Source organism: Pleurodeles waltl, chromosome 3_1, assembly GCF_031143425.1.
Source record: "Pleurodeles waltl isolate 20211129_DDA chromosome 3_1, aPleWal1.hap1.20221129, whole genome shotgun sequence".
Classification (NCBI taxonomy): Eukaryota; Metazoa; Chordata; class Amphibia; order Caudata; family Salamandridae; genus Pleurodeles; species Pleurodeles waltl.
This window is the reverse complement of record NC_090440.1, coordinates 430,232,460-430,258,919: the sequence shown is the minus strand read 5'-3', so window position 1 is coordinate 430,258,919 and position 26,460 is coordinate 430,232,460.

Sequence of the window (26,460 nt, the reverse complement as noted above, 5' to 3'; positions counted from 1 at the left end):
CATATGGCTGAGTTCAACCTGGGGTGGCATGGTGAGGAAAATAATTGATGGATTAAACCCATATCTGTGACTGGGGTGAATGGTTGATTTGTTCCACATTCCGTCCATCAATTGTGTTTGTTTGCTTTCATCATCAACACCAGCGCATTCATCCATTTCGGATACCTTAACTTTCAGCTATAAGAAAGCAAGACCCAAACTCTGCGGCCCTTCTGGAATACATTAGAAACTTCAGTCTCATCAAGGTTGTTACTGAACACACTCACACTTCCAGACATCCAATGGACACAATTTTCTCCTCAATCAGCAAAGTCACAGTCAACAGGTCAGCAACAATGACCTGGACAGGCCACGCCCTCGTTAGTTTCAGCATACTCATTCCACACCACCTCAGATCTACCATTCCTGGACTCGCCATCACAGTAGAAAAAGCAACACAGAAGATGACTGGGCTTCAGCTCTCTCTGCTCACTGGCCCAAGCACACCAGCAACTTACCGAAAGCCATCAAAAGTCTCAACAGTTAGACCACTCCATTTGTCACCTCTCTGGCTTCCCTAAGAATAACCCAGTGACAAGAGCCTGACCGAAGGTCAGCTGGTAAACAGGCTGATTACATGCTACTGCAAGCAACTGGACTGCAAATGGAGAACAATTCAAGATACCATGAATAGGGACATCTTCAAATCTGTCTTATCAAGCTAAGACCATCAGATAAGAACACTAAGCACAAAGCTCTTGCAGACCACATCAATGCCGCCCTACATAGCAGCAAAGAAATCTTCATCAACATCAAAGATGTAACCATGCATCCTGCTGCCTCCAGTAACAAGACAATTTCACAAGAACTTTGCAACAAGTTCTTGGAATTCTTCTGCAACAATATCATCTCCATATATGACACCTTAGACCCTCAACCAGACCCCATCACCATCACAGCTCAATTTGAATAAACAAACCATGCACCAGTGCTATTGTCAAAATTGTCAAAACTGCTGCTACCATGAAGACCATGCACACAGGGCCCCTACTGACCCTTGCCTCCACCACACCTTCACCAAGGACTCTTTCTAATCAGTGAAGCACTAATACTCATTCTCAACGCCTTCATCGACTCAGGCACATTTCCAGACAACTGCAAACAATGCACCATCACACCCCTGCTCAAGACCCAGCCACGCTCGCAAACTAGAGACCTATTTCCCTCATACCATACGCAGCCAAGGTCATGGTGAAACTAAGAATCTAAAACCTCAACAATCACCTCTGCAACCACCAGCTTCTCAATGCCACACAGTCCGAATTCAAGCCTAACCACAATATAGAACCAACACTCATCTCTGCCACAGACAACATCAGCATGATCTGTTGTAGAGGCATCAAGGCAGCCCTCATTCTCCTGGAACTCTCCCGGCACCATTTGACATGGGTTCACAACTCAAACTCACCAGGTACCTGCACTAAATTGATATCCAAAGACCCACTCTATCCTGGATCTGCTCTTTCCTATTACATAGAACACAAGCTGTCAGCCTGGCACCTTACACCTCAGAAGCTCACAAACCCAAGTGCAGAGTTCCTCAAGGTTGATTGTCTAGCCTCATCCTCTTCAAATGCATAGATGATCCCTCTGACCAAAGTCATCTGCACAGGTGACATCAACATCCTCTCCTACGCTAACAACACACAGCTCATACTCTCCCTCTCAGATAAGACCCCTAACACAAGAAACAAGTTTACCACCGGCATGATTGGGGTTGCTTACTGGATGAAAGACAACTGTCTCAAGCTTAACACCGATGAGACAGAAGTAGTGATCTTCAGCAAAAGCACATTGCCATTGGTCACAAGTTGATGGCTGGCCAAACTCAGATCTGCCCCACACCCATCACTCATGCCAGAAAGCCTAGAATTGTAATCAACAGCAAATTGGATATGACTGCACAAGTCAGTGGCTTCACTGCATTCTCTTTCCACACCGCTGAGAAATATCTTTAAATAGCTCCCAAGCAATGCCAAAAAAACCATCACTCATGTCATATCCCCTGCAAGTTGAACTATGGGAAGACCCTCAATGTCAGGATCACCAAGCAACTCACCGGAACATCACAAACCTCTAGAACACAACAGCCAGTCTTATTCTCAACCTCTCACTCAGAACTCACATCTCACCATAGCTCAGGAAGCACCACAGACTCCTGACACACAACCATGCTCATTTCACACTCCTCACACATACATTCAAGGCACTGCACAACTTAGGCCCCACCAACCTGGGCAGGACCCTTCTCCTTCCACCAATCACCCAGACACCTCTGCTCTGCAGGACTCCTACTCGCACACAATCCATGCATGCACAGAAGCAGATCAGGGGAGCAGGTATTCTCTTAAATCACTCCTAAAACATGCAAAAACTTCCCACTGCACATCAGAGCCTCCTCCTCTCTTCTTGAATTCCGCAAGAAGCTGAGGACTTGGCTTTTTAATGAATCAACTTAGCTTAAGTAGGACCAGTCACACAGATGTGTTCAGCATCAGGATACTAGTAGACCTAGCACCCTTGGTGTGGTCTCCCATAACGTTTTGCCTCTACTTCCCAGGTTCTTGCTGTGTGTTGGACAGGTTGTTGCTGTTTTTGTTACTCTGGGCACTTTACCACTGCTGACCAGTGCTAAAGTGCAAGTGCCCCCTATGTGAAATTAAATGTGTAATTGGCTTGTCCATAATTGTCATATATGATTTACTAGTAAGTCCCTAGGAAAGAGCACTAGAGGTACCTAGAGCCTGTAAATCAAATGGTACTAGTGGGCCTGTAGCACTGATTGTGCCATCCACATGAATAGCCCTGTAAACAAGGCTCAGACCTGCCACTACAGTGTCTGTGTTTGCAGTTTTAAACTGCCAATTCCTACTTGCCAAGCCCAAACCTTCCCTTTTTATACTTGTAAGGAACCCCTCAGGTAGGCCCTACATATCCCCACGGGCAGGGTGCTGTGGATTATGAAGGTTGGACATGTGCTGGTATATTTTTACATGTCCTAACAGTGAAATACTGCAAAATTCGTTTTTCACTGTTGCAAGGCCTATCTCTCTCATAGGTTAACATAGGAGATGCCTTTAAATGTCCTTAAAGTGCAGTTTCCCTTTCAAATCAGATATGAATTAGGAGTTTGGGGTCGCTGAACTCACAATTTCAAAATACATCATTTAGTGAAGTTGGTCTTTAGGTTGTTAGTTTGAAAATGCCACCTTTAGGAAATAGACATTTTCTTGCTTAAACCATTCTGTGACTCTTCTTGTTTGTGGATTCCGTGTCTGGGTCAGACTGACAGCTGGGCTGTCTGTGCATCTCCACTAGACAGTGACACAAAGGGTACTGGGGTGTAACCTGCATATCCTGATGGGCCATCTGGGTTAGGCTGGAGGGAGCAGTGGTCACTTACACCTGAAAGGGCTGAGCCTGCCCTCCCAAAAAGCAGTCTTCAACCACTTGGCATGCTTCTGGAGCTAGGTCTGGGCAAGGCAAGATCCTGCAAACAAGAGACTTTTCTTTGAAGTCGGGCACCTTCAAAGGAAGAAAGGGGTATCAATATTGGACCCACAACCCCAGACTTTTAGATCACTTCAAGGATTCAAGAGGAACCTCTGTTAGGGGAAGAGCTAAAGGAGAAGTGCTGCCCCTTCCTGTGACTTATGCTTTGTTAGGCTGTCCTGCAGTTGCTGCTTCTGCCTGAGAAAGGGGACAAAGACTGGGCTTTGTGGTATATTCCTGCTTGAGGGGTATCTCCAAGGGCTTTGACTGAGCTTGCCCCTTGTTCTGAAGTCTTTGGGCCTTCAAAGACTCCCTCTGTCAGCACCTGGACTCTCTGCAGCGACTTCTGCCCTACCAAGTGGTGCCTCATCCATTCCCTGGGCCCATGAATGGAGAAGCTGGTGGAAAACCAAGAAGAACCAAGTGCACCTACTTCGGACGCCTCCGGAATGATGCTGCTGCCATATTCCACGACGCCGCCTGCCACTGAAGCCGTGGTCAGTCCCGGAGTGCGACAACCCTGCAGGCTCGACACCACAGCAGCCTCGCTGAAGTCTGCGATTCTGTGAGTCCCAAAGTGCTTATGTCACCGAAGTCCAGGACACCTGACTTCGCTGCACCACGCAATGACCACCGAATATTGACCCCATGAGAAGTACGTAGATCCAGTGCTTCACACCAATGTTGCCTCACCTCCACAGCTCTACAACAAGGACCCAACTCCACTCACTAACGCCTCTGCTCCTTTGCTCCACAGCACCAGAACCGACGCCACACTGGATCAAGCGTTGCTTCGATCCCCGACTCCATGTACTGGCTTGTTTCCTCATTTATACAAGCTACTGTACCAGGGAGTCTGTGTGACTCCATGACCAGTGCCATTAGCACAGGATTGTTGAAAATGACTCAGTCACAACACCGTGATATCACCAATTTGCAGCACTTGTGTTTCTAAGTGCTATATTAAAGTTTAATCTTTAAAAATTCATAACTTTGGTTGCGTATGTTGGATTTTTGTCATTGTGGTCCTGTTTTACTGAGATCAATATTTACTATTTTTCTAAACTGTTGTTGAGTCATTTTGTGGTGTTTTCACTGTATTACTGTGTCTTTTGGTACATAAACTTTACGTATTGCCTCTGACATAAGCCTGACTGCTTGTGCCAAGCTACAAAGGGGGTGAGCAAGAGTTACACCATATGTGTATCTCCCTTACCCTGACTAGAGAGAGGGTCCCTGCTTGAACAGAGTGCAAACTGACTGCCAACCATAGACCCCATTTCTAACAGATACCTTTGAGGGTAATAGTGTGCTTTACAAATACTCATAACTTAACTAACTTACAATCATGCAATAAGTAAATACATCTCACTCCATAGAATTTGGTGTCTTCCTCTTGGATTGTGTGACTTTGCTTGCTGCCTAGAATAATAGACCAATGGCAGCCTCAAGAGTGCAGCGAAATTGACTTAGGAGGAATAGGAATTACGCAGAGGAGGAGAAATACTATGGGCCTCATTACAAGTTTGGCGGTCTCCGGACCTCCATGGCAGTGGTGGCGGTCCAACTGCCATTGGCTTGGCGGTCGGACTGTTGTATTATGAATCATGCAGGTCTATGAGCAAAAACTGCCACAGTCCTGCCAGCACTGCCAAGTAGCGCAGACTGCTGTGGTCATGAGGCAGCACAAACAGGCCGACAGAGTCTGTGTTTCCTCCTGACACATTGTGAGATTGCACGCTGCCTATGTGGCTGTGGCGGTCCAACCACCATGTCTTAGCAGATGAAAAGGACAGTAGAAAGGGAGCAACTTACCTGCAGGAAGCCTCACACATCCGGAGCCGCCTTGGAGCTGGAAGGAGACCAAAATCTACGCTGCTGCGGATGCACCCGGACATAAGTACACACACCTACCTGTGTCATGCAGCTCAACAACAGGTTGTCATGCCATCAGCCACAGAATATGAGGGTCACAGTTCGGGCATCAAGTACACCTCTCATTGTGTCCCTTGTTGGAATCACAAACAAATAAGGACACATCCACAGTCTCAATTCGTCCCCTTTCGGCAGGTCTCTCGCACTGTACTGCAACACTATACAAAAGCAAATGTCTGACCATCTAAGGCACAGGCACAGGGATAGTGAAGTGTACACAACATTGTCTCACACAACACCAACACAGCAATATCATGTCTACAAATACAACACACACACTCACATTCCACACGTGTCATGGCATTTCGCAACATTCATTACAAATATGTATGGAATGGCATGGAACACAAACACCACTATCATTAAACAGCCCTGCATAGTACACACATGTTACCCACAATTGAAGGACAATGGGATGCATAATACACAGAGAGACAAATATACAAAGATCGCTATGCTAACAATACCTGCACAATAGGGAAAGGGGGATCAGGAGCACTCAGGGAAGGAGGCTGCACTTAGACACATATCACTTTGCACTTGCCCCTTAACAAAATTTGCACAGGAAGTGGCCCTACATGTATATCAGAGACAAACAACACTAGGCCCAAATGGCATGCCAATCTCCAAACTGTGGAAGTGCAAGTCAACAAAGCAAATACAACTCCAGCTGGATGTGACACATATCTACACGAAGTAGCTGCAAGGCACAAATAGCTAAATGGTCACATGCACAGTCAAATGCAAACAAAGGTACCACAATTCAACACAGTCCATGTCTTCACAAACAAGAGCCAAGCTGACACACATTAGATGAATCCATAGCCCACATCAGGGGTACAAGTACAAGTCATCCATTTACACATTGGACAACACAAGTTGAAATACCATACCAAACAGTACACAATGCTATGACACCACCATTGCATTTACACCCACATATCCATACAGTCAACGTATATTCAGCACTGCCCACAAAGCAAACAACAGCAAATGGATCGACAAGCAGGCTGAAACAAACACAACTGTAGGCACACAACACACGTTATTCAGGAACAACATTAAAGTTGAGAAGGAATTGCAGTACAAATGTGTGCTCAAAAAAACAACAACTAAGGTTTATTATTTTACAAGAGTAAATTGTCCAAAGCCATTGGCCAGTCCATTTTGTAGTGCCTCATAGCACATTACTGAGCCAACACTTGACTCCTAACTGCCAGAGAACCTCCACAGGAAGGGGCATCAAGTGGGTAGGCAGGAACCACAGGGATCATCAGGGGGTGGATTTGGGAAGGATGGGTTTGGGTTTGGGTTTGAGAGGGGTGGACTGCTTCTAAGGAAGGGTGGGAGTCTTTGTGGGGGTAATGGTGTGGGTGCTTCCAGGGGGGCAGGTGTGACAGGGGAAGACTTGGAGGTGGAAGGGATAGTTTGGGAGGTGATTCAGGGCCTCTTTGGTCTGGGACAGGGTGGAGGGAACAGAGGAAAGGGCAAGGTCAAACAAAAAACTTTCTTAGGGGCGGTCAGCAGAAGGGGTGTGGATTTGGAGGTTGAGGAAGTGGGTGTCTGTTGTTCCTATGTGGATGTCATGGGCGTGTGCTTGTAGGAGGTATGCTTGTGTGTGTTTATGGTGTCTGTTGTGTGGGTGACTGTGGGCATTTGTGTGTCTTGGGGGCTGGGAGGTGGAGGTGCTGGATGATGTAAGAGTGGTGGATGTTTGTGTGGCTGTTGGAGTGGTGTCTGTGGGTATGCATGTAGTGATGGATGTCTGTGTATCTGTTGGGGTGGTGTCTGCAGGTGTGGTGGGTGTGGTGACTATCTCTGTGTCTGGGTATTGTTTGCAGGTATGCTGGGTGTGGTGGGTGTGTCACTGACTGTTGTGGTGGTGCCTGTGGGTATGCATGATGTTGTGTGTGTCACGGTGTGGGTGGTGTCAGGGTTTTGGTGACTGATGTGTGTGTGGGAGTCTGTTGTTTGCTTGCGTGCCGGTGCGTTTTGTGGTGCTTGTGTCTACGTGTGCTGCTCTTGTTTGTTGAGGTATGTGTGTGCAGATCATTCTGTGTGCTTGGGATAGGTAGGGGAATGGGGAATTTAGAGCAGGAAGAAGGAGGTTGAGGGGGGACGGAAGGTGGGGGGTGACTGACTGTCATCACTGAGGAGGCCAGAGCCTGAAAAGATCTCTATAGGCCAGACATTGCCCCATGAATGCCTTCCAGGAATGCATTCATCTACTGGAGTTGGGTTGACAATCCCTGGATGGCATTCACAATGGCTGTCTGACCCACAGCGATACTTATCTGGAAGTCAATAGCCTCCTCACTCAGGGCAGCAGAGGTAGCAGGGGCTGGGGCGGAGGTGTCTGCTGCAAAGGAGACACCTACCCTCTTGGGTGAGCAAGCACTGCCAACTGGGTGGGAAGCAACAGGGAGGATGGCGATAGAACTGTGAGTGTTGGACAAAGATGGTGCTGGGGTACACCCCAATGGATCCACCACTACTAGGGAGTGTCCACTGGAGGAAGAATCCGATGATAAAGATGATGATGTTCCAGTCTCCCCGTGGCACTCCCCTCACCCTCCAGGCCACTGCTTCCCTTTGGGTTAGTGGTGTCTTGACCCAAGGTCCCACAGCCTGATGTGTCCCCAATCAGCTGTGCCCTGTCTCCTTTGCTTCCTTGGGCTGATGCTGCAAACACAAAGAGAAGTAGGGTCATCACATGTCCAGGATCACACTTCAAAAACAGTTCTGATTATCAAACACTACCATGATGTCAAGTAGGCCCCAGAAAAAAATCCCACCGAAGTGGCCCATACATATGTCATATCATATGTATGCATACCATCCGAACTGTCAACAGTTGCTCACATGAAAATCAGGATCTCAGACAACTACTGTTGCATGGCTGAAGCTGTGCAATCACCATAACCATTGAACTAGTAGGAGCATCACCGCCAAAGCTTTGCCCCATGGAGAATATCTCCGTTACCTGTTGTCATACAGTAGAAGGCCAATGCCAACTGCATACAAACATATCCCACACCAGGGCATTCAGACATCTATTTTTCAAATATATAATGACCCAACAATACAAAATGATGCTCCAAAATCATGCCATGTTGCTGACAAAAGTAAAACAGCCTGGAGAAGATGACATGAAAATAGGCATGTCACACTGGTAGAAGTTCCATCATGCACATTTCACCAAGCAATATTTGTCCAAGTGGAGTCATGGAGGTAGTACTAATGTTGCTCAGATAGGCCACACATTTAGGATGGAAGTGAACACTGTAGACACCATGGGGGTCATTCTGACCCTGGCGGCCGGTGGCCTCCAGGGCCACCGACCACGGGAGCACCGCCAACAGGCTGGCGGTGCTCCCACGAGCATTCTGACCGCGGCGGCTCAGCCGCGGTCAGAAGCGGCAAGTCGGCGGGCTCCCACCGACTTACCGCTGCTCGGGGGAATCCTTCATGGCGGCGGAGCGCGCTCCGCCGCCATAAGGATTCTGACCCCCCCTACCGCCATCCTGTTCATGGCGGGAAAGCCGCCATGAACAGGATGGCGGTAGGAGGGGTCGCGGGCCCCTGGGGGCCCCTGCCGTGCCCATGCCAATGGCATGGGCACGGCAGGGGCCCCCGTAAGAGGGCCCCGCAAAGTATTTCAGTGTCTGCCTTGCAGACACTGAAATACGCGACGGGTGCCACTGCACCCGTCGCACCTTCCCACTCCGCCGGCTCGATTACGAGCCGGCATCCTCGTGGGAAGGGAGTTTTTCCCTGGGCTGGCGGGCGGTCTTTTGGAGACCGCCCGCCAGCCCAGGGAAAAACTCATAATACCCTCCGCGGTCTTCTGACCACGGAGCGGTATAATGGGGGCGGAATTCTGGCGGGCGGCCTCCGCCGCCCGCCAGAATCAGAATCACCCCCCATGTGCAATATGACAGGGAGAGACATCTCTAGAATACACAACACAATGAATCAGCAAGCCTCAGGGAAATCACCACAAATATCTGGTACCCCTTACAATGACATACCCTGAGTAGACTCCATTAGTCCCATTAATGTTGGAAAGGCCCAGAGATTTGCAAGTTCTTATTGAAGCCCAACAACATTCCACTTGGAAGCTACATCATGCTCTCCATTTTGGTCATGCAGCCAGATGTCTGTCGATGAATGCTTGTACCCAAACAACATGCTGTCCAATTGGAAGCTACATCATTCTCTCCATTTTGGTAGACAGCCAGATATCTGTCGATTAATGCTTGTATCCAAACACATATGATTCCAACATCACTGCAATTCAATCCATGATGCATACCCATTTCACATCTGCAAAGCATTTTGCTATTTAATTCAACATCAATGGCATAGAAATTAACATTGTGGCTAAAGACTCTAGGCCTACCTGTCATGTCCCTCATCGCTACTACAGTTGTACATGCCAAATGACATGCTATGATGCATGAGGGTATGGGTCAGCCAATAATGATGACACACTCCTGTATGTGGCACCGCATCAAATGTACCCCCACAGTAAATGTCTTACTCCACACAAAGGTTGCCATGCACAAATATGTGAGTGAATAAAACCATTATCCCATCAATACAGACATACCATGCATGAAACAGCATCTTACAAATGTTTTGCTAAAGAGAAAGGGACAAATGCTGACAAGTAGGCACAAGTAATGTTGGCAACAGTCATGGCCCATAAATCATGTCAATCGACATTCACCACTCACCAAGGTAAAGTTTTAAGCTGTAGCTGCACACAAATAAGAATTTATGCACTGTCACATGTATGATGGCCATCTTCACATTACCGACAGTAGTGAGGCATCAGCACCCGTCATATGCTGAAGACACCTAGCCTCTAGTTGGCAGCTGCCAAAGTACTCATCTAACCACACACGGCTGACAGTGATCCAATGCTTCCTTACCTTTGGCCTGTAACATTGAGGAGTAGTGGGCTGTTGCATAGAATTTACACCCACTACACTAAAAAACAGTACTTGATTGATCACTGTACACTGCCACATGTCCTTGGAGAGAAAGTTGTTTGTGAATTGTATGCAGTTGTGTCCTAGGTCCCTGGGCCGATAGGCAATGCACATCATTACACAATACATGACGTGTCCACACAAAGAATCACTCATCCACTGTGTTACACATGGCTCATCCCTAGTTTTGAGGGGGAGATGTCAAAGCCTTGCACACCCACTTTGCAATGTGGCAGGCAGGAATTTGCCCTGTACTCATCCCTTGTGGCTGCTATGCTGTCCTTAAACACCCATCAAGGTCTGGGAAGGCCACCGCCAGAATGTGGGCCATCAGGATGGTCATGGTCAGACGGGCACCCCGACAACGTTCGCAGGACATCCCCAGCTGGACCAATTATCAAGGCCCATCGTCTCAGGTCTTCCGACAGTGGGTGCTCCACCAGCTGTGGACCCCCAGGGTCTGCACTTTCCAGGTGATGGCTCTTAATAGCTTGTTTTTCTGATGGGCATTTACCTACATGGATGAAAATGACAAATCTGGCGATTACAATCACAAGATTTGGTCACAAAAGGTTGAGTCACGTGCATGTCAAAAACACCAAGCTAGAAGTTCTCTATTTGTGAACACTACACAAGTGTGAAACACGCAAGCCCACAAGTACAGAGACATGAGTACAGACATATGTATTTGCATCTGCTGACTAGCTCAGTAACCTGCCCAGGGCCTACAATGGCTAAGCAAGCTTATTGACATCAGGTAGTCCATGCTCCAGTAACATGTATTGTGAAGTGAGCCACAGTGAAACGCTACAAACCTGTGTGGCTTCTGAAGGCCAAGCTCCTTAGGCCGGAATTGATGAACACATTCACACTCTGTGAGAGTGACTCTCTGCAGGCAGTCCCTACAAGCAACTGCCATAGTACAAACTTCACCTCCACACTTTGTTGACAATGAAGGGGCTGGCATGGTGGGCACATAAGGTGCCTCCCTTGTGCATGTGTGGAAATGTGGCCTAGCTACTGCATACTCATGCCGTGACAGGCGGTGGGTTCTTTGGCATGTGCATGTACCACAACAAAGTCCTTTTGACATATGTGTCTATCCTACAAAGATGGCAAGCAGCAGACAAAGGAATGCAATGTACAATTTAGGCATGTGACCAAGCTATTGACTGATTAGTTATGCTGGCAGTGAGACCCCTCTACTGCCCGCACCTTGGTACACTTTACATAAAACCCAAAGGGTCTTTTCATCCCTGATTTTCGCCAGTATCAATGTTGAAACTTTTCAAAACTTTATAGCCCAATCTTTGTCTATATTTAATTGAATTTGTAAATCAGCCTCTATTGAGTATGCATGAGCCCATCCTGCAGCATTTTTAAAAACCTGCTCATGAATTAAGTCAAACTGTGTTGTAAAATAAGCGATGATCGTGGCCTTCTCAGTCTCCCATCCCAATGCATTTCGGGTGCAGAGATCCTTCCTCATGGGTGTATGTAACGAAAAAAATGACCAAGAATGCCACACATTTGGCATGGAATTGGACACTGTAGACACCATGTGCAATATGCCAGGGAGAGACGTCTTTAGAATCCACAACACAGTAAATCAATAAGCCCCAGGAAAATCACCACTAAATTCTGACACCCTTTACAACGACATATCCTTAGTAAAGTGCACGAGGCGAGGGCAGTAGAGGGATCTCACTGTCAGAATAGCTAATCGATTACTACAAGGAGTGCTTAGATGAGACTTGGCACTTCCAGGGGCAGCACAGCAAGTAGAGTTTGATTTGATTCACTTTCACTAGAAGATAAGTGTGCGTTGATTGAATATTTTGCATCACCAAGCTATGGACTCACATATAAGGGCTTCCCAGGAACCTACACACTCTCTGCACTGTGGAACTGTCCGGGATTTGTGAAATAAGCCTGTACAGGACAAATGACACCTGTGTGAAGGTGACAACTGAGCTGTAGGAGTAAGGAAACTGTCAGGAGTCATAGACACACATTGACAATGATGCAAAATGCACATATGGATCACTTCTGGGATGTAACCCAGTACCCATTTCTAATCTAAGCAATGGGCTGAAGCATTCAGGACAAGGTTTGCCACTTAAGTTCCAAATTGGCCACATGCCATGATCTGCAGGTCTACTGGGAGTGGGCATACTGCCACAGTTGCATAGTCATAGGGACTCTCACACAACCTGAACTAAGTCCCATATGCGGAGGTACAACTGACAGGCCCTGTTCTCTGCAGGCTGAGCTGACAGAACCTACATGATGATGACATTCCATTTCTATCACTTTGATGCATGACTGTCCATCATGTGCACATTAGCAATTTGATATGTGGTTTGTGTGTGTAGCTGAAGGGCAGAGCGATTCATTACATGCTTTCTACACAACAATTTAGCAAGGTCAGATGTGTTTTGGCATATTACTCACATGATGATGACTCCTACCAGATGCATACACCGCTCATTCTGCAATGCACATAATTGTAAGTTAACATTTGCAAACATTGTGAAGAAAAAGATATCAGTGGATGACAGTAAATTCTCCTTAGCCAGCCATGTTCATACTACTCAAGAAGGATCCATAACCCTGGATTAGCCCATACTAAACAATGTGACTGAACTTAACATATGGTACTGCCCACAAATACCATGTACATCCCATTGATGCCACATAGACCGCAACAACAGGCACACAAGGAGACTAACTGGCACACAGGGGCACATTGTAGCCTGTGAGGAGGGTAAGGATCGTGTGAAACACTATCAATTGTGCATATGGAATTCATACCTGCCCCTCTGTTGACCCATAGACCTGTCCATTCCGGGGCAGGACCTCATTAACTAGCATCTCCAGTTCCTCTGGAGAGAAGAAAGGGGCTTTATCACCTGCTGGATTTGGCATGATTACTCCCAGAGGTGGCACACAGCAGCTCAGGTCATGGAGGTGGCGCTGGCAGCAGTGTCAGGAGTCAAGTGAGTGAATCTGCAGAACATGGCGGTCACGTCCGCCAGGTACGCGGCTGTCACCACCAGTGGATGCAGCCATTGACCCACGACCACCAAAGGCAACACTGTTAGCCTATGGCTGTGTCCGGCGTGGTTGAAACCGCCAACTGCCATGACGACTTCCAACGGTCACAGGCAGTTCCTAATGTCCAGTGGAGTAGGTCAGGCATCCGCTTTTTTGTCACTCTGAAATTATGTACTGGACTTTTTGAAGTGCATCACACCCTAGATACATGTCATGTTACCTCACAAACATCCTGATTTTGTATTGTCAGGTAGGTCCTTTGACTCAACCAACATTGTAGCATGTTTCAGGGCACAGATGCCATTTAACAGCAGTGGATTGTTCACCACCACTGATTGTCATATTTGCACTTCGGGTGAGCAGTCACATTTAGTGGGGCAATTGTGTAGCACCAAAATCTAGTTTGGTCCAATTCCATGTTGTGGACACGTGTGTGAAACCATGTGGGTCACATGTGACTCTTGTGTAGTTGCCAGCTGGCATGAGTACTGCGTGCCATGTCTACACAGTCAGAAATGCTATGTCACATGATAATCTTGGCATGCATCACGTAGGTTGCTGTGGACACACTGACTTACAAATCATGTCCTGTCACACATAGGTACCCAGGGAGAGGGAGGAGGTGACAAACCTCCAGTTTAACATCCACTGCCCGACCTGCAGACCATGGAGCAATGCCACTCAATTATGTACTACTGCCTCTATAGGCGAACAATTGTGGGCTTATGTCGCCAGTAGGAGCCAGCTATTGGGTATCCAACTAGCACACCATCGTATTGTACACGTCATGTCAGTGTTGCACTTCCTAGCCACAGGGTCCTTCCAACATTCAGTGGTCCTATCTGCTGGGATGTCCCAGCCTATGTTCAGTCTGGTGTTAAGGGATGTCCTCTCAGCAATGTTGAAACACCTTGACAGCTATATCTAGTTTACATGACATGAGGATTTAGCCAATGTGAATGCTGACTTTTATGGTTTTGCCCACCTTCTACATCTGGTGGGGGCCATTGATGACACACATGTTGACTTGGTGCCACCACATGCAATGAAGAAGTCTATCAGAACAGAAAAACTTCCATTCCATCAACGTGCAAGTTGTCAGTCTGGCAGATCTCTATATTTCATTTGTCTGTGCCCATTATCTGGGTTCAGACCATAATATCCTCATTATGCGGAACAGTACCATACCCCAGCTGATGTCACAACTATGACCAGAGAAGCCTGGCCGGTTGGTAAGCCATGTCTGTACTGATTGTGTGTGTGCAATATCAGCTGCTACTATCATGAATTGTAGGACTCATTGATGCAAATATGTCCAATTCCATGACAGGAGACTTTGCATATTCAAACCGTCCTTAGTTGTTGACACCACTAAGGAATCCAACCATGTCAGGGGAAGTCAACTTCAATGAGACCCATGGAAGAACAAGGCGAGTGGTGGAGCAAGTTTTTGGACTCCTGAAGGCCAGATTTCAGAGTCTTGATGGGACAGGTGGAACCTTCTTCTACTCACCTGGGAAAGTGTGTCAGATCACTGTGTCATTCTGCATGCTCCACAACCTTGTCCTGTGGAGGAACATCCTATACATCCCACAGGAGAGGGAGCCTGCAGTGATACTGGGTGAGACTCCTCAAATGTCAAGTGAGAAGAGGAAAGAGCTGTCCTTCAGGAAGATCTCATCAACAGCTACTTTTCATGAGTGTAAGTATGTCATGCGGTGATATGACTGTGACTGTACAATGAACTGTAGTTGTGAGAATGTGTAGTGTTCACTGTGTCAGTAACAGCTATGGAGCTGACACGCTACAATAACCAGCCAAAGGTTGCGTTTCACACATCCCCACCTTGATTATGTTGCTTTGATGTGTAAGTTTTCCTGCACTGTAAGTGGTTTTCCAGTTGCTTACAGTGTGATTTGTGCTATGGCTATAATTCCCAGCCTATACTCCTTGTTTTGTCTTTTTACAGATACCTTCACCATGGCATCATTACAGAGTTGTAACAATGGCAGGTATGTGATATTGGTCTGACATACGGAGTGGTCCTGGATCAATCCAGGTAATGTAGACCACAGAGTTTGGGTGTATGAATCCTGTGCCTAGACAGGATGCACAGTGCCTTGGTGGAAGGTCAGAAGTGCCCATTGGACTGTGCTGTGGTGGGCCAATGGCATCATCCGTGTCATCATGTTGGCAGGAAATATGAAGTCATAGATTGCAAATAAGTAATTTTCCCTTCACATTGGCTAAATTTATTTTGCATGGCCGGTATATAGCTGTAGATGTTTTTCATCATTGCAGGCCACAGTACTTGTGTCACAACACTAACATATGTATGTGTCATACCACCAGATGCATGGTAACTGGATCATGATTGGCCTGTGATCAGGGACTGTTGTACTGCCATCTGTCCGTATCTTGGATTGTGTGGTGTTGGATATATTTTGTGTGGTATGTAGTAAGGCTCAAGCTGGTGGCATTATCCACTTCAATGTTTGCCTATTCTATGGTTCAATATTTGGCAAATCACTTTCCTCCGTGGTCTGGGGTACCTTAAAATATGTACTATGACTCAGTATGAGTTACACATTCTTGTTCCTAAAAGGAAAGACAGATGGACAGCCTATGTCCTGTACACTGGAATAAATGTTTTTGTGTTACCAGACACTTGTGCTAATGTGTTGCTGTGTAATGATTATAGTCCTGAGCAGGACAGTGTGTACCAGTGACATATCCCTCTTTGCACAGTTAGCGTGTGTCCTCATAATATGGTTCACATAGTCTCACATCTCTACATAGCAATTAGTGGAAATTAAACAAGCAGGCAACAAGTTTGTGATGGGTGAATTTATTACAATACTATTGCAGAACATAAATAGAGGACAGATAAGAACCTAAAGGTAAATTGAATGAGTCAGTCACGGTAGATGAAATTAACTACACAGATAGCACACCATTGGATGTTCAAAGTCAAGGTTATACTTCCCATTTGAACTGGTAGGTGGTTCAGGATCAGTCCAAAGAGTGAATATGTGGCACACAAAGGATGTCTGTTGGAAAGAGGTCGCTTGCTGGCAGTGGTGGGTGTCTTGCCATCTGCACCTTCAGGATTCTTTTCTGGATGTCCACACTTACATGAGGGGGTAATCAGCTGCTAAAGAAGCAGGGGTGTCTGGGTCTGGTTGTTCCAGTGGCAGGGCCTCCCTTTCAGTGGCTGGCACCAATGTCGATGTGCCTGGTGTTGTTGCACCAAAGAAAGGCATGGAGTGTTGTTGACTAGCCCTGCCCAGGGTGGTGTTGATGCCCCTCAACACCCCTGTTAGGGAGGTCATGTTGGTTCTGTGGGTCTCCCATTGCTCCCGCATGTCCCTATGGTGGTCCCTCTGTAGCTGCTTGATTTCCCAGAGCTCATTCACTACCTGGCCTATCACGCCGTGGGGCTCGTGATAACAAGACGTGGGTGATGATGTCATGTCTGATGGCAGTACTAATGGTCTCACCCCAATGGTCCACAACATCTCTCCCACACAAACACCTCCCCCACTGGCCTATTCCCTTGCAAGAGGATGCCCTCTTCAATGTGCTTGTTGCACCACAATTCAGGATCCAGGACTGAGAGAGACAAGATGGTAGCACTGTGCTCGGTACAGAGATTTGGGGGGAATGCTGCCTGTGATGTGGAGGCAACTAAGCTGGGAGGTGTTGATATGGGCACAGTGACACTCACTGTAGCCATCTGACCAGATTTCCCAGATGGTCCGTAAATGTCCTCCACATCCGGGAGTGCTGTCCTCACTGAGGCCTTCATCCAGGGGGGTGATGGAAGTGTCCTCTGTGACCTCTGTGCGCACAGTAGCAGGTCGACCTGTTGATGTAAAACATACAATATTACTGGTTGTATTGTGAGATCTACCTCCAACAGCTTAGTGTTACAGTAAGCAGAGACCTAGTACAAAGTGACATTGCAGTTAATCCAAATGTGGCACGTACACATGGTATTAGTTGTATTGACATGGCATTTGTGGAGCATGCCAGATCTTTTTGGCTGATGCAGCAGCTGAAATGAGCAACTCATTGGCACTTGGGAGTATGGACGAGTGCTGGCAAAACTGTAGCTATGCAGGATATGGCTTTGGCCATTTTATGACATAGTTGATTCTGATGAAGGCAGAGGCAGGCGTTTAATGTATATGTGACTGGAGTGACCATGTGGTCAGTGCAATGTCAATGTGTCTGCTGCCAACACCATTCTGGTGATGCACCTTAAAGCATTGGGGATATGTTTTTGCACACACACACACACACACACACACACACAGGGTAAGCTGTCCTTCATGCCCTCAATAGTTTCATCTTGGGTTAGCATGTCAAGATGGAGCTTGGTAGCCAGACACATCACTGAGTTGAGCATGCTGTGTTTCTTGCTCACTTACAGATGATTAACCTTTAATTGAGAGTTAGCAAGCAAGTGATATGACAAGTGACCATTGGTCTGGTGTTTGGAGTAACAGTTACAGGACCTGCTGGGAGTTGCAGTCAGGTCAGTCCCTATCCTCCTGAACCCTTGACATATGTTATTCTCCCAGGCGAGTGAACTTCAATTGAGATTTAACAAACAAGGGTATTTTGGCAGGTGACCACTGGGTTTGTGTTTGTAGCTTCATAAACAGTGCCTCCTAGCATTTGTGGTAATGTCACTCCTTCTACTTCCCACACCTGACAAATGTTGTCCTTCCAGGTGGGTACACTTCATTTGTGAGTTAACAAACAAGGGTATTTGGAGATGAGAACACTGGCCTGGCGGTTGGAATGACAGAGCCTACTGGGAGTTGCAATCTGGTCACTCCCTGTACTACACACCCTCTACCAATGTTCTCCCTTCAGGTGAGTAAATTTCATATGTAACAAAGGTGTATTTGGCCTGAGGTACTATGGTCTGGTGGTTTGAGTTATAGAAACAGGGCCTACTGGGAGCTATAGTCAGGGCACTCACTGTACTTCACACACTGGACATATGGTTTCCCCCCTAGCTGAGAAAACCTGATTTGTAAGTTGAGACAAAGGTGTATTGAGGCTGAGTTACACTGGTCTGGTGGTTAGAGATACAGAAACAAGGCTTCTTGGGTGCTGTAGTCAGGACATTCCCTGCCCTTCACACAGTGGACAGATGGAGCGACCCTTGATCCAAGGGAAGGTCGCTCCCCCTGCCGCTGCAGCTCCTCCAGCTCCTCCAGGTTCCTGAGTTCCTGAGACCCACCTCACAGTAAGTACCCCCCACCTCCCAGCCCCTCCCTCTGCCCCGCGCTACTCACCATCTCTCCTGCTCCTTTTCTTCTTTTCTTCTTCTCTGTTCTTCCTCCTCGCTCCTCGTCTGTAATTTTCTTCTGTACTCTTCTTTTCCCCGTCTTCTCTCTTCTTCTGTGTGCTTCTCAGCCTCTCCTGTCGCCTCTCTTCTTCCTCATCTTCTTCTGTGGTCTTCTGCCTTCTGTTCTTCGTTTTCTGTATCTTCTTCTGTGTTCTTCTGTGTTCATCTGTGTTCTTCTGGTCTCCTGCTCTTCTGTTCTTCCGGTCTTCCTTTCTTCTGTTCTTCCGGTCTTCTGTTCTTCTGTTCTTCTGTTCTTCCGGTCTTCTGCTCTTCTGTCTTCTGTCTTCTATCTTCTGCCTTCGGCTCTTCTGCCTCCTCCGTCTTCTTCTCCCCGCGCCTGCCCTCCTGCTCCTGCCTCATCCCCCTCCCTCACTCGCCTCCCCCTCTCTATCTCCCCTATCTAACCCGTTCATTATCTACCTCCCTCACTCCTCCCATCTACCTATCTCTCTATCTCTCTATCCCACTATCTAACTCCCTCTCTCTCCACCTCCTCCTATCTTCCTATCTCTCTATCTATTTCTCTATCTATCGATTTCTCTATCTATCTTCACTATCTATTTCTCTATCTCTTCCCCCCTTCCCACCACCCCCTCTATTACCTATCTTCCTATCCTCTCACTCTACCTCTCACCCTCACCCACCTCTACAACCCCCCCTCCCCTATCTTCACAACCCTACTCCTATCTTTCTCCCTAATCTCCTAAACCTCCTAACACTCACCCCCCACCACCCTTAAACCCCTCTCCCCCAGCTCTTCTCACTCTACCTGTCCCCCCCTCCCTCGCGCTTTCCTGCTGCGACCTCCTGCACGCCCCCGCCCCCCAGCTCCCATTCGCCCCCAGCTGACCCCTCCCCCCCTACCTCATATGGCGGCCGCTGCGCACCTGCGCAGCGGGCCCGCCGCTGGCGCGCCAGAGGCAAGCCCGTCTGCGCCCATCCGTGCCTGGCCCGCGCCCAGCGCCACGACCCCTCGTCCCCAGCTCTCCCAAGCCCCACTGATCCACTACGACCCCACCACCCTCCACGCCCTCAACCCAGGACGCTCCAACACCTGCTTCCAAGCTCACCCCAAAAGCACCCATGGACCCTTCGCCTGCAACTCCTGCAAATGCATCTTCCACCACGCAACTACCACGACCACAAGCCCACGCGCCATCAACCACCTCAAGTGCATCCTAGTCAACGCTCGCTCCGTCCACAAACACGCCGTTGAACTCTGGGACATCCTGGACTCCACAGCACCGGACGTCGCCTTCATCACGGAGACCTGGATGAACGCCTCCTCTGCTCCAGACATCGCCACCGCCATCCCCGAAGGCTACAAGATCTCCAGAAAAGTCCGCACCAACCAAGTAGGAGGAGGTATTGCCATCGTCTTCAAAGACTCCATCAGCGTCACCACCTCCACCGAAGACGCCCCTCTCGCCGCTGAACACCTGCATTTTCAGATTCGCACCGACCCGAGGACCACCCTCAGAGGATCCCTCGTCTACCGTCCTCCCGGACCACGCGTCCCTTTCAGCGACGCCATCGCCGACTTCATCTCCCCGCACGCCCTCGCCTCACCGGACTACATCCTCCTAGGCGACCTCAACTTCCATCTGTAACAAAACAACGACCCCAACACCACCATCCTGCTCGATAACCTCGCCATCCTCGGCCTCAAACAACTGGTGAACATTGCCACCCACATCGCCGGACACACGCTCGACCCTATCTTCTCCGCCAGCAAACACGTCTTCTTCAGCCACACCTCCGCCCTACACTGGACCGACCACAGCTGCGTCCACTTCACATTCCGACGCGAGACCCGCCACCTCCGCACTCAACCCATCCCTCGTCGACAGTGGAACAAGATCCCTGAAGAGCAACTCTTCTCCGCACTCGCCGCCAACCAACCCACTCTCACCACTGACCCCAACGACGCAGCCCTCAACCTCACAAACTGGATCTCCAACTGCGCAGAGAACCTTGCTCCCCTCAAACGCACGCATCGACAGACCAACACCAAAAAGCCTCTCTGGTTCTCTGACACCCTCAAAGAATCAAAGAAAACTTGTCGCGCCCTTGAGAAAGCCTGGCGCAAGGACCACACCGCTGACAACATGACCGCCCTCAAGAACGCTACCCGCGAACACCACCACCTGATCCGCGCTGCCAAAAGGAACTTTTTCACCGACAGACTGGACAAAAACAGCCACAACAGCAGAGAAGGAGTCAAGGAGTTCTCCAACCCCAGAGCCAACACCAACGCCGTCACGCCCTCACAGGATTTGTGCGAATCCCTCGCCACTTTCTTCCATCGCAAGATCAGCGACCTCCACGACAGCTTCGGACACCAGACCCAACCAAACACCACCGAACCCGCATCCCCGGCCATCACCCTCAACAACTGGACCCACATCAACACGGAAGAAACCAAATCCATCATGAACTCTATCCACTCCGGCCCCCCTTCGGACCCCTGCCCGCACTTCATCTTTAACAAAGCCGACGACATCATCGCCCGCACCTCCAGACCGTCATCAACTCTTCTTTTTCTTCTGCTACCTTCCCCGAATGCTGGAAACACGCCGAAGTCAACGCCCTACTAAAGAAACCTACGGCTGAGCCGAGCAACCTGAAAAACTTCCGCCCCATCTCTGTTCTGCCTTTCCCAGCCAAGGTAATAGAGAAGACCGTCAACAAACAGCTGACCACCTTCCTGGAAGACAACAACCTGCTCGACCCTTCACAAACCGGATTCCGAACCAACCACAGCACTGAAACCGCCCTCATCTCAGTCACAGACGACATCAGAACCCTGATGGACAACGGTGAAACAGTCGCCCTCATTCTCCTCGACCTCTCGGCTGCCTTTGACACCGTCTGTCACCGCACCCTAATCACTCGCCTCCGCTCCACCGGGATCCAAGGCCAGGCCCTGGACTGGATCGCCTCCTTCCTCGCAAACCGTTCCCAAAGAGTTTACCTCCCTCCGTTTCGCTCAGAACCCACCGAGATCATCTGCGGCGTACCTCAAGGCTCATCACTCAGCCCGACACTCTTCAATGTCTACATGAGCCCCCTTGCCAACATCGTACGCAAGCACGACATCATCATCACCTCCTACGCCGACGACACCCAACTTATACTCTCCCTCACCAAGGACCCCGCCAGCGCCAAGACCAACCTACAAGAGGGTATGAAGGACGTCGCAGATTGGATGAGGCTCAGCCGCCTAAAGCTGAACTCTGAAAAAACGGAAGTCCTCATCCTCGGCAACACCCCGTCCACCTGGGACGACTCCTGGTGGCCCACGGCCCTCGGCACCGCACCGACCCCCACAGACCACGCCCGCAACCTCGGCTTCATCTTGGACCCTCTTCTCACCATGACCAAGCAAGTCAACGCCGTGTCCTCCGCCTGCTTCCTCACCCTCCGCATGCTCCGCAAGATCTTCCGCTGGATCCCCGCCGACACATGAAAAACCGTGACCCACGCCCTCTTCACGAGCCGCCTGGACTACGGCAACACCCTCTACGCCGGGACCACAGCCAAACTCCAAAATCGCCTGCAACGCATTCAAAACGCCTCGGCCCGCCTCATCCTCGACGTACCCCGCAGCAGCCACATCTCCGCACACCTGAGACACCTGCATTGGCTCCCAGTCAGCAAAAGGATCACCTTCCAACTTCTCACCCACGCACACAAAGCCCTCCACGACAAGGGACCGGAATACCTCAACAGACGCCTCAGCTTCTACATCCCCACCCGCCTCCTCCTACTCCTCTGGCCTCGCACTCGCTGCTGTCCCTCGCATCCGCCGCTCCACGGCGGGTGGGAGATCTTTCTCCTTCCTGGCGGCCAAGACCTGTAACTCCCTCCCCACCAGCCTCAGGACCACCCAGGACCACTCCGCTTTCCGGAGACTCCTAAAGACCTGGCTGTTCGAGCAGCGATAACCCCCCTTTTCCCCTAGCGCCTTGAGACCCGCACGGGTGAGTAGCGCGCTTTATAAATGTTAATGATGGTATTCTCCCCAGGTGAGTAAACATTGTTTGTAAGTTGAGAACACAGGTGTATTTGGCCTGAGGTTCACTGGTCTGGTGGTTTGAGTTACTGAAACAGTTTTGAAACCTATTGGGAGCTGTTGTCAGGTCACCCCCTGTACTTCACTCACTGGACAGATGGTATCCTCCCCAGGTGAGAAAAGTTTATTTGTAAGTTAAGTCACGGGTGCATTTGACCTGAGGTACACTGGTCTGGTGGTTAGAACTACAGACACGGCCTATTGGGAGCTGTAGTCAGGTCACTCCCTGTAATTCACATACTGGACAGATGGTATCCCACCAGGTGAGTAACCATTTGTAAGTTGAGACATGTGTATTTGGCCTGAGGTACACTGGTCTGGTGGTCATCGCTACAGCAACAGGGCCCTTTGGGTGCTGAAGTCAGCTCAGTGCCTCTACTATACATCGTAAACCACTGGTATCCTCCCATGTAAGTAAACTTCAATTGAGAGTCAACAGACAGGGCTACTTGGCAAGTGACTAGTGGGCTTGTGTTTGGAGTTACAGGAAAAGTGCCTCCTGGGAGTTGTATTCATGTCAGTCCCTGTACTACACACATTATACAGATGTCATCTCCCCAGGTGAGTACATTTCAATTGTGAGTTGCCAAATGGATGTCTTTGAACAGGTGGACACTGAGCTAGTGAGTGGATTAACAGTAAATGAGGCAAAAGGTGAACTAGGATCATTGGATGACATATCTTTTTAGTGACATTTTTTTGTGTTGTGACTTCGCAGACTCCACTCCCCTAGGGATTCCTGTCAAGCCCTTTGGATGCAGGATGGAAGAACCTTTTCCTCCCAGGGACAGAGTATTAATGGGGCACTTGGAGGGCCACCGCCAGTCTTCTTGGCATGCAACTGGTGCCTGGAGACCAGGGAATGGACCATGCCCCTGAGACCAGGGAACGGATAATCCACTCTTACTAATGTCCTCCTTTTTGCGCAGGGTGGTGCCTACAGCATTCACTCTGTCAACAATCCTACTGAGAGTAGTATGCTAGACCTGGGATCAAAATAATTGAGGCTCTACTGTTATGATTTTATCTACCATGACTCTCAACTCATCTTTAGAGAAACTGGGATATTTTGAATGCAACATGGTGGTAAAAAAACGTGACAGTGACTTAAAAAACAGGGGAAGTGCAAAAGGGTGCGCATGGGCAAAAGTGTGTAAGGGTATTCAATGGGATGGTGAAAAAAGGGGTGCTTAATATTGGACTCTATGGAAAAAATGCATTATGGCTTGTGTGGATTGTGTGGAAAATGCAAAGGACTGTGGTCCATGAAGGGGTGTATTTTATAGTGTCCCCTGCATGTGTGTCCAAAGTGGCAATGTGTGTGACAGCTGTGTTCTTTTTAAATTCCTCCAATGCGCAGTTGTATCTTGATTTGCTGACCATGAACTGCAGAGGACTGCCATTGGCTGACCACCATGTGGGTCCACCATGGTGGCTGTGTGGTCGTAATATGCTCGGTGGTTGATTGCGGGGCTGGGAGCAAAAGAGGTCCAACTGCCTTTTTCCAGGCCGCCGCATTGCTGGGGGTCTGCCTTTTTTGGGTGGCAGTCAGCAGTTCTGCTGGTATAACTCGTAATAGGGCAGCCTGAAAAACTGCCAACATGGTGGTCTGGTGGTCCGACTGCCAAACTCGTACTGAGGCCCTAAGTTTTTACCTTTGCTGTTGATTAATACAGTGAACTACGTAGTCTGCCTTCATGCAGCCTCAGTGAATCACAGAAAGTGGCCATGGGGTAAATGTTAGCAGGCTCTCTCAATGTTTTGGCTGTCCAACTATGCACCATGGGGTTCCTGAAAAAAGTGCAGGATTAGAGGAGTTAGGTGAACAAGACATTTTCCAAGAATAGTTGTCGAATGTTAGCAGACCTTGATTCAGTCTCTGTATCACTTCCCAAGGAATTTATGCAGTCCACCGTGCACACTGACTTTACATTCATATCACAACACTGACAATATTATACATTATTATATATGATATAAACCATTGAATACATTTGCATGTTGAAACTGAAAAGGCCTTAATGTGCCTATTCATACAATGTCGGCTTTTACTTGGATGCACTTGGGCTATCTGCTCATCTGCAAAACTGCCACTACCTCTTCTTCTGCTCCATCCAGCATGCCAGTATATCGACTGACACAAGAGAAAGGTGGAGGAGCCTGGTAGGACCTAGTCTTATCATTAACAATCTGTATAATCATATTTTTATGCATGAATGTCAGGGTGTGTAATTGTTTTTCAATAACCTAATATAAATTCATGTTCTGCATGAATTGAATTTTTAAGGACTGAGTTTCAAGCACACCAGCATGTGAACTGGCCCCACTCAAATGATGGATGGGTGGCAGCCTTAGCCAGATTACAAATACTCTGTATAACCACATTTCTCTCTGTGCAAGTGTCAGTGTATAAACGTAAACTAAAACTTTGCACTTTTATAGTGCACTACTCACCTGTTAGGGTCTCAAGGCACTGTACACATACTGCTGTGGAAACCCTTCTGGCTTTTCCCTGTGAGGCACCCACTCTGGGGTAACCCCCAGCATCCAAGCACTGTTGTAGAGATTAAGTAAGCTATTACCCAGGGTTACAGAGTGGGACCCATTAATTAGATTAGGGACTGAGGTGAGAATCATCTGGTCCAAGGGAATTGAGCCCAAGACCAGCCAAGGGGGGGAAATGAACCCTGGTTCCAGGCCAGATCTCTGCATGAGGGTCTGCCACTCTAACCATTGTGCCACACTTCTCCACTATGTAGGTAAGGTATTATTCCAGAGCCTAGTATAAATTAAGGGCCATATTTGTACTTTTTGATGCAAAACTGCGCCGGCGCAGTTTTGCATCAAAAATATTACCGCTGGCAAACGCCATTTTGGTGCGCCGTGCGGGTGTCAGATTTATACTTTGACACACGGCGGCGCAAACAACAGGTGGGAGTCATTATTTTTGACGCCCACCGCGGCGTCAAGTCGTAAAGGAAAACTACGTTAACGCGGCGGAAATGACTGTGGGTCGATTTACGACACCGCAAACCGGATATGCGCCGTTTTTTTTGGACGCAATAGCGTCAAAAAACACACCAAACACAGCCATTTCACCAGAGGAGAGCCTAAATGGATCCCAGATGCCACTACAGACCCCAGGAAGATGACAGCAAACCAGGAACCAGCCAGGAGGACCCACATAAGAACCAGGACACTTTTAAGAAGAAAAGAAAGTGTCGCTTCAGTGCAGAGGAGCAGGAAATCCTGGTTAAAGAGGTGACGGAACACCAGCACCAACTGTTTGTCACATCAAAGCTGCCAATCAGTAGGAAAGAGGCTATATGGCAACAAATTGTCGACAAGATTAACAGTGTGACTGAAGTACGCAGAACAGTCATCGAGTGCAAGAAACGCTGGCATGACTGCAAACGCAGGACCAAGGAAAAGATGGCCAGGAACAGGAAGGCAGCACTGCAGACTGGAGGGGGGAGTCCAGCACACCAGGAGGCCCTGGA